We start from the raw sequence: 10530 nt of genomic DNA on the forward strand, positions 1-10530 counted from the left end.
TAATAAGGACAGCCAAATGATTAAACGTTTACTATAAGCCAAACATTCAGCACTTTCCCCTGAGCTACTCATTTAACCCCTGAAACAACTCTATACAGTGGGTACTGAGATGAAGTCCAGTGTGTGGATGAGGATGTCGATTGGGGATATTAGGGTTCTATTTTTATAGGTTTTGATTCAGATTCAATCTGCTTAACCATGAGGCTCTACAACTTCTCAACAATCTTGAGAGATTTGTGGACCTCCTCTGCTCTTGCCATATGCTGTCTTATTGATTTCATTTATTTGCAATGATTTCTTTTTTAAAATCTTCATTCTTCCCAAATGTATGCCTTTGGCTTAGACTCCTTGTCTGAGCCCCAGCTTTTAGGTTGACGTGCATGCTTGAGAACTCTTTTGTTTATGCTGGATACTTCCATTTGTCTGTCTCACAGACATCTCACTCTTAACGTGTTTTCAATTTCCTTTCTGGCTTCCCTAACATGTAAACCTATCTTATCACAGTAAATTATGCCATTCTCACATCCAGGGAGAACAGAAACATTTCATCATTTGTCATAGTCATTCCCTTCGTAGATTTATCAATATTCTCTCCAAAACTTCTCCCTCCATCTTCACTATGATGACCTTAGTCCATTCACTATTAACTTTGCTTGCAATCTCTCTGCTTCCACTATTGCCACTCTCAGATTCGTTCTCAGCATGGCCAGAAGAGATATATAAAATTAAAATACACATAGTGTACCATAATATTTTTTTTATTTAGCACCATTAATTTGCTTTCTATTGAGCCGAGTAACAGTTCCTTTGCCTGCCATAATCTAAAAGTAGTTTATAATATCTGATCTCTGCTTATCTCTCTAGTACCAATAATAGATTCTAGTTATTTCCCATTTTGTTTTGATTTTTAAATGTAATTTCCTTACTAGAGTGTGCAAGATTGTTCATAACTAAGCAGTGTTTAGTATTTTACTTTTAGTGTCCGTATCATTAATGCTACAGGCAAGCAAACTTTGGAAGAAGATAATTTTAAAATGTAGTGCTGTATTGACAGCCAGAAATTCAAGCCAGATTCAGAAGATGCTGTAGAATGAGGGACATCTTTGCTGGCATTAGATAGATCTTGGCTAAAAGCAAAGAATACCAGAAGGATATTAACTTTGCTTTACTGAATATGCAAAGGCATTTGACTGTGTGGATCATAACAAACTATTGATAACATTGAGAAGAATAAGAATTCCAGAACACTTAGTTTTTCTGATGCAGATGTCTTGGAAGAAGTACAGCCAGAAGCGAGGACAGGAAGTTTACCTCACATACTTTGGGCATATTGGCGGGAAAGAACAGTCCCTGAAAAAAGGACACCATGCTTGCTAAATACCCAGCCCAAAGGTGGAAGATTAAATGAACTGGATTGACACAGTGGCCAAAACAATTGGCTCAAATATGACAGTTGTGTTGTGCATAGGGCTACTGTGAGTTGGAATGGATTTGATGATACCACATGACATCGACTTTACCTGATCTACATTTTGTAGGAGAGTATGTGATGTAATGGTGAAAGCACTTAGCAGCTAAATGGAACATTGGTAGTTTGACTCCACCAGATACTTCACAAGAAAAAGATAAGGCAGTTTGCTTCTGTGAAGGTCTTCACTTTGAAAACTATGTGACAGCTCTACTTTGTCTTACAGGATCTCTATGGGTTGGAATCAACTCAACAGCAAGGAATTTGCTTATTTGATTCATTTAGGTAGCATAATTTCTGACACATGATAAATATTTTAAAAGAATTGCTTAAATAATGAAGAAAACTTTCTATGTCGCCATGGCCAAATATTTTCCACTTGAGTTTAATGACCAGTTCTATAACTGTACATTCAATGAATATTGACTGACAGAATATCCACAAAGATATTCATTGTCCTCACCCTTAAATATTTCACAATTAAATATTATCTAATCTTTCTTTTAAAACTCTTTAATTATCAATAATGGATATTACTCATGTAATGTTTTTTCTAGTTCTATGACGAACCATTTTCTTTTATTTTCAAGGGATTTAAAAAATAATATCTTCATTTTACTGCTGGTTACTTATATGATGGCCAGAGTTTATGTCAACTAGACACTCCTAGGTGAAGGGAGGAGTGGAGCCCAACTCCTATTAATCAGATTGCTGCTGATGACTTTGAGGTGTGACCTTCGGTACAAGACAGAGATCATAATCAGAGGTGAGCTCTCTTTTGCCCCTTCACCTTCTGCTTGTTTGCATCTGGTTTGTCAATTGTGCTGCCTGACAGTTACAAGAGCCATCAGTGTACTGCTGACCTCAAATTAATTTACCTCTGTATCCACCAGCCTGTGGCCTTCCTACTTTGTCATCCTGCTCCTGTTCATCAGCTTCCACAACTACATAAGTCAGAGAAGCCTTTGGCTTGCATCAGACCAGTGGATTTGAATTGCACTGAAATTACCTACTTCTACAAATGTATAAACCATTTCTTGATATAAATATTTTCCTATGCATCTTCACATACAAGCAATACTGATTTAGGGCCTGTAGAGAAACAAAACTAACACATTTGGTACCAGGGCTGGTTCTAGAGAAACAAAATCATAAAAAATGAGTTTTATAAATTGGTTCTCAAGTTTAAGTACGCATAAAAACACCTCTGTCTCTGTATGTGGATGCATCTGACACTACTGGTAAAGTAACTCAAACTCCCTCCCATCAAGTCAATTCTGACTCACAGCTTTCTTATAGACAGGGTAGAGTTGGCCCTGTGGGTTTCTGAAACTTTAACTCTCTGCTGGAGTAGAAACCCTTGTCTTTATTTGCTGAAGAATAGGTTATGGGATAGCCTACCCTAAATCAACTTGAAATACCAGACCTACCTTGGTAAACTATAGAAGAAGACATCCAAATGCTTAAGGAAATTGGCATGGCTTTATCAGGATAGCCCCATTGACCAATGATAACGTTATATGATTTAAGCATTCTATTGGTTACCTTTTTTCGAGATAGGCACAAATATGGATCTCTTCTAGTCAGCTGACCAAGTAGCTGTGCTTCCAGGGCTTCAGCAGTTTATTGAAACATTTTTTAATTGGTAATTTATCAATTCCTGTAGCCTTCTAATGCTTTCAGTGCAGCTTGAATTTCTTCCTCCAGCACCATTGGTTCTTGCTCATATGCTACCTCCTGAAATGGAAGGATGTCGACTAGTTCTTTTTGGTACAGTGACTGTATTCTTTCCATATTCTTTTCATGCTTCCTGTATCATTCCATATTTTTCCCATAGAACCTTTCAATATTACAACTCGAGGCTTGACTTTTTCTTGAATTCTTTAAGTTTAAGATATGCTGGGCTGTTCAAAGTTCATTATATTATTTTATTTTATTGATAAAGTAGGCTTTTAGTAATTGCTCGGACTTTATTATTTCCTCCATTTACCTTAGTTACTCTAAGCTTAAGGGCAAATTTCAGAGTTTCTTCTGACATCCACTTTGATCTTTTCTTTCTTTCTTGTCTTTTTAATGACCTTTTTTTTTGTTCTTGGTGTCTTCCCATAACTCATCAGGCCTGTCATTAGTGTTCAATGCAAATTGGTTCTTGAGAGCTTCTTCAAATTGAAGAAGAATAAGCTCAAGACCATATTTTGGCTCTTATGTACTTGTTTTCATTTTTTTTAGTAGTCTTAACTTATATATGACCAACTGATGGTCTATTCTATAGTCAGCTACTAGCCTGGTTTTAGCTGCTGATATTGAGCTTTTCCTTTGTCTCTTCCCAAATATATAGTCAATTGAATTTCTTTATGTTCTATCTGGGGAAATTCAAGTGTATACTAGTCATTTGTGTTGTTTAAAAAGGGTATTTGTATGAACAAGTCATTGGCCTTACAAAATTCTATCACATGATCTCCAGCTTTGTTTCTATAACTGAGACAAATTGGAATGAGGTCGTAGAGTCTTGCTGATAGAAGGCTTATTAACAACTGCAATATGCAGCTCAGACCAACTTGCTTGTTGGAAACAAGTACTTGAAGCATTTGATCAAAAGACTGCTCTCTTCAATATGCATTGAAACTCAGTATAAAGAAAACCAAAATCTTCCAAACTGGACCAGTAGACAACATCATGGTAAATGGGGAAAGAAGGTTTAACTTGTTACAGATCATCCAATGCCCATGAAAACAATAGTCTAGAGATCAACGACAGGATGCATTGCATTTGGATTATCTGCTTCCCATGACCTCTTTAAAGTGTTAAAGAGCAAAGACGGCACTTTGAGGATTAAGGTACACCTGAATAAACCATGGGGTCCTCAGTTACCTTATATGCATATGAAAGTTAGACAGTAAATAACAAAAATCAATGCATTTGAATTATGGTGTTGATGAAGAACATTGAAAGCACCATGCAGTGGCAGAAGAAAAAGAAATCAAAAGGAAAGTCAACTACATATAAGAAGCAAGGAAGGTAAGACTTCATCTTATGTATTTTGTGCATGATGTCAAAAGACCAGTCCCACAGAAAGGACATTATGCTTTGTAAAGTAGAGGGTCAGGGAAAGAGAGGATGACTCTCAATAACTGGATTGAAACAGTGGCTGCAACAATGAGCACAAACATAATGGATGTGAGGATGGCACAGCACTGGGCATGGTTTGTTTGTTTTTGTACACAGGGTCATCATGCAACAGGACCAACTTGATAGCACCTAACAACATAGAAATTAAATTATGATAATTCTTCATGAATATTTGTCTGCAGCTCTAAATTGAGGTAAAGTTATTATTGGGTGAAACAACATGAATTTCTTAAAGGCTTTGAAACACTCATTCCAATTGGCTCCCCCAAATGACTTATTCCTTTACTTTGCTATGACCTGTGCCTAAGAATATTATTTCTCTGTGCCCTCAAACAGTACAATAGTCGGTGGCACAATCAGGTTAGACTGCTGGCCACAAGGTCAGAGTTCAAACCCACCAGCCACTGGTTGGAAGAAATATATGGCCCGCTTCTGTAAATATTTGCAGTCTCAGAAACCCTATGCAGGGGTTCTATGGGTTGTAATTGACACAATAGCAGGGAGTTTGGTTTGGGGCTTTTTTGCTCGATGGTTTACATAATATTAAAAGATAACATTTCTAATTTGGTGAGTAAAAATAACTTATTCTTTTCTATTTTATTTCTTTTAAAAATATTATGAGGTTTAACATCCTTGCATATTTGTTTTCATATTTATGTTTCTTACTTTGTATATTATTCAGGATTCAGGAATTTTATTAGTGGACTTTGATTTTCTCTTACTTATTCTTAAGGGATCTTTATATTTAAGATAATTAAATATCAATACAGTTTGGAACTACTTATAATTTAACATGATTAAATCAAAACATTATGTTAATAGTGCATTAATATAATATATGATTGCATATCTGTAATATTTCAGATAAATATTATAGGCTATATTTGTGGCATGTGCAATGCTTAGTTTTTTCATTAGATATTTGTGGTGATTTATAATACACATATTACTGTTGATTTTTAAAGAATAATAATCACTATATAATTTCTTAATTGAAGACATACATCCTCTTTTTTTTATTTTTTATATTTGCATCTTTATTTGAAAGTCTCATCTGCCAACTTAGCACTTTCCACCAACCCGGGGAGCAGACACTTTCTCAGGCTTCACAATCTTTTGCTTAGGTGCCGCCCTTGTGGGAGCCTGAGGAGCAGCCATTGCTGTCTTTTAAGAAGCTTGCTTTGCCTTTTTTGCTTTCTTGGCAGCCCCGAGAGCCTGATCTCCTGGGGCCTTTCTAACTTCGGGTTTCTGATTCTGTTATTTAGCTTAGCTTAAGGGACTGGGGCGTCCATTACTCATGCTGAGAGGTTTGAGCTACCGGCCAGGAAGCAGTGGTACACTGCGCATACTCAAAGGTTCAGGCTTCTGGCTAGGAGGGGGAGGTACACCAGGGTGGGTGTTGCACCTGGATTGGCCCATTTAGGCCAGTTGAATTCAATTCAGCCAATGGGGTAAACCAGAGTCATCAACCATGGCTACCCAGGGAATAATTGAAAAGGCAGGATCCCGGAACCCACCTCTTGACTTTCCCCAGCAGGTTCTAGGCAGGCTGTGCAAGGGTAAGGGACCTGAGGGTGCCTATGTAAACCTAAAACTTCTAACTTTCATAAAACTCACTTGGATCACAAACCAGTCTTTGGCGTGAATTGTTTCTTGCGCGGAGCCAAGGACCAAGGTATATCTCTCCTGAGAGATCTAACAATTCTTCTTGGCCATTATATCTGCAAGAGGTGCACCTGTGATGCCCCTCTGGAATTTGACTGCAAGGCCAGTTCTTTTCTTTGGCATTTCTTCTGATTGCCCCTTTTTGTGCTTCCTTCTGTAAAGAGCAGCCCAGTTCATCTGCCCAGGATTCCTCTTGAAAAAGAATGCCGATTCGCGTTTTGCATTAAGAAACTGGAAAACCGTTCCCTTGGTCCTGGTGCAGTGCCTCCCGTGTCGGGGGTAAATCTTGTACCCTCTGAAACTCCACCGCTCGACCTTCTTGGCTACAGCAGCAGAGGAACAGGGAAGATGGTGAAGAGGACACCATCGTTGCATACAGCGAGTCAATTTTCATGATTATTTTATTCTAGGTCTTCTCTATTTCTACATTTGTCTCTTTTTAAAATTTAATTGGCTGTAAATTGTAAGATAAATACTTAATTTGAGTTCCTCCTCTACATTTTTAAAAATAGTATTATGCAATGGACAATCCTCTTTAGGTTTTTATTATAACTAGATAATTAGTTTAATACTATATTTCAAATATACAATCAATTACCTATCTAGTCCTATAATAACATTATATATATTTTAAGTACTATACCCTTTTTATATGCATTTTGTATCTACAGAATTAATTCTCAGTTTTAAAAGAGCATATTTCATTATGGATAATATAAAATTGAAGTCAATCCTATTAATATTTATTCAAATCTTTGATAATCTTATATTTAAACCCAATATGTAACACTCAGATTAAATGAAAACTTTTGAACATATCTAACAAGATACTAACAGTCCCATTTATTTTAATATTCTCTTGCATTTAAATGGGATTTTAAAATATTTTAATGATATGCTATTAAAATTTGATTATTTTGTTTCATTTTTTATTAGGTAAAAATTTTAAATTAGATTTTGTTAACCAATTGTAAGAGACTGTAAGGAGGATTATCACAGGAATGTCTATTTTTAAATTAATATTTTATATTTCATTGAGGCAACAAATAACTACTGAGTTTAGTATTTCTCTGGCATTCTTCTTAGTACTGGGAAAATGTTGATAAATAAGACATAATTATTCCTCCCCATGGAAATTACTAGTAATTAGGTGAGGTAAACAATACAGGCATCATGATTTCTGGGGTTTTTTTAATATTCTTTTCTCATTCCTTTTTCCTTTATTGTTTAAAACGTTGATACATTAATTTTCTTTTTTCCCCAGGATTTGGAATTTATATAAATGTATTCTATTGTTATAGTTTACATTATTTGTCAGTTTGGCTGGGTCAGGATTCTCGGTGGTTTTTCAATTCAGAACTAAAAAGCCCCCATCATGTGATCTAACATAATATCATCACTTCCATAGCTTGACCTATGAGCAGCCAATCAGTCATAAAAGGAATAAGATGCGTTACTCATTCACTGCCATCAAGCCAATTCTGATGCATAGTGACCCTACAGAGAGGGCAAAAGGTCCCTGTGGATTTTGGAGATGGTAGCTCTTTACAGGAATGAAAATGAGTAGTTGGTGGTTTTGTACTGCTAATCTAGTGGTTACCAAACCAATGCGTAATCCTTTAGGATGGCTGTAATACCCTTCTTCAGATCCAATTAATTGAAAGAAAATTTCCTCAGATATATATGACTTGCGTCCAATATAAGTAGATGCTGTGGAAAAGCTTGCTCTTTTTTTTTTTTTTGCTAGGTCTAGATCCTACATCTGGCTCATCCTCTGATGTTCAGTTTGGGAACTTCAGTCAGCTACCTATCATAATGCCAGTGTATCCTGGGGGTTGTCAGAAACCTGCCACTTTCCTATTAACCTTAGACTAATTCACCTCTACCATATAATCCTGTCATTTTACTGCCAATCTTTGCTTAATCCACCTTGGCAGACACAAGCCTCTCATCTTTCTGCAGATCTTGGGTCCATAAGTCCCTATAGACACATAAGGCAGGAGAAGCCTCCACCATAACATATGACCTGCTTACGTAGAACCTGCTCATACTTGAAAATTTCTTGGTAGATGGCAAGTATAGAAAGATATCTTCAGCAACTACCAGACAATTTCCATTATGAGCAATATACAACACTGCCTGGCACCAAGAATTTCAACTTAAAGCTAAATAGAACCAAGTTGCTTAAAGTGGGAGAGCAGCAAGACCCACTGACAGATTACACATTACCATTGACCAGCAGCATAAGCTGCATCTATGCAGCATAAGCTGCATCTTTCTCCTCTGCAACACAGGCAATTTTTCCCAGCCCCTGGGGCAACGCAACTAGCCAAATCTCTTACCTCTCTGGACTTTAGGCACTAGCAGATTTCACAACTTGGTACAAATATAGTAAGTACCCATGCTTAAGTTTTCACCTTTTTCCCTCTCACTTCTTCATTCTTTCCTCCTTTGTTCTCCAATGCCTTAGCCCCACACGTGGCCTTCCCTACCCCAAGGCAGCACACATATACACAAAATAATACTCTCAAAAGAGTCATAATCCTCACCACAAAGTAGTTTTCTTTATTTTTTTAGCTTAAGTTTTTTCATCTTTTGTACTTTGATTCTACTCCAATATTCATATATTTGGAGTTCTCTCCCACCTCCAGTTCCAGTGTGCTCTCAGATGAACTCCACCCTCCTGAGAATGCCCATTCCCCAGGAAAAAACAGGCAGTTCTGTAGTGCGTAGACATGCCTGTGTTCATGTTACCATGGCAATAGAAATTCAGCATGCACACCCAGGCCATAATGGAATCTTTTGTCTCTTTTATTCTTTGTCTCCATACACATCCACACATTTTCTCTTTATATTCTCCTTCCCCCCCCCCCCATGAAATATATTTCCATGGAACTTATTAATTTTGATTAACCCTCTTAAAATACATTTTCCTATTATCTTTCCAAATCTGTTGGCCTACCCATACAGCCACTTATTATTACAGTCAATACATTTATTTTATTTATTGAATTCTCATTCCTCAGGCAAAGCAGAAATCAAAAGTCTGAAAGAGAAAACTGCCATGCAAGAATCCTATATTCAACAAAATTATCGCTCCTACATGAAAGAGAAACAAAGGTATTTCCAGACAAAGAAAAGTTAAAATAATTGAAAAAACAAGACCAGCATAACAAAAAATATTAACTGACTCACTGTGCTCAGAGAACCATCTAAAACAGCAAATGAATCTGAGAGTATCAGAGAAAACAATACCACCCAGAAAACAATATGATGAAAACAGTACCCAGACAACACAGAAAAAAAGGAAGAACAATGACTCCACTATAACCACAACAAGTGGGGGGGGGGGTGTCAAAACAAAAACAACCACAAACTGACATATATAAATAATGAAATTGAATGTCAATGGATCAAATACACCAAACAAAAACAAAGAGTAGGGGATGGATCGAATACAAGCCTTAGGAGTAGGGGGTGGATGGAAAACAAGACCCACCAGCTGCCTACCAGAGACACACCTTAAATTCAAAGACAAACAATGACTAAAAATCAAAGAATGATGAAATATCTACCAAGCCATAGTAACTGTAAAGAGGCAAGATTCAAGGGAATTAACATAATGAGAGACAATAATAGAAACTACAGGGGGTGGGGGGAGTAAAAGATGGCATTTCACGCTTATAATGAAGAATAGGGACTAAACAATAATTAAAGGAACAATACACCAGGAACATATAACCTTAGTAAACATATTTATAACACAATGATAGACTCTCAAAATTTATCAAACAAATACCCACAGGGTTTAACGCAGAAATCACCAGCTCAACCACAGTAAGAGGAGACCTCAACCCACTGCTCTCAAGGAAAGAAAATCATCCAGAAAGGAGCTCAATAAACAGAAAAATTAGATAATACAGTAGACCTCATAGGCATAGAGAGGATGCCACCCAACAACAACACAGTAAGCATTATTTTCCATCACTCATGGTACATATTCTATAATAGGTTGTATCAAAGGGCCACGAAGCAAACCTCAATAAATTTTAAAACATTAGGACCTGATGTATTTTCTCAGATCACAATGCTATGAAACTGGAAATCAACAATAGAAATAATAGGAACATAAAGACAAACACATGGAGTCTAAATAATAATATGACTGGGAAATAGAGCAAATAAAGGATGAAATTAAGAAATTTCTTAAAACAAAGGATAATAATAAAACACCATACCAGAATCCTTGGGACATAGAAAAAGCAGTA

General features: G+C 36.6%; 2 pseudogenes; both read right to left on the reverse strand.

Annotated features, from left to right (window-relative positions):
- LOC101649344 overlaps window positions 1-1329 on the reverse strand; it is an 8296-nt pseudogene extending 6967 nt beyond the window's left edge.
- Window positions 1330-5659: 4330 nt separating this feature from the next.
- LOC105979507 lies at window positions 5660-6637 on the reverse strand (annotated as a pseudogene).
- Window positions 6638-10530: the final 3893 nt, after the last annotated feature.

Source organism: Echinops telfairi, unplaced genomic scaffold, assembly GCF_000313985.2.
Source record: "Echinops telfairi isolate 266 unplaced genomic scaffold, ASM31398v2 ScPeMD7_1;HRSCAF=3_0, whole genome shotgun sequence".
Classification (NCBI taxonomy): domain Eukaryota; kingdom Metazoa; phylum Chordata; class Mammalia; order Afrosoricida; family Tenrecidae; genus Echinops; species Echinops telfairi.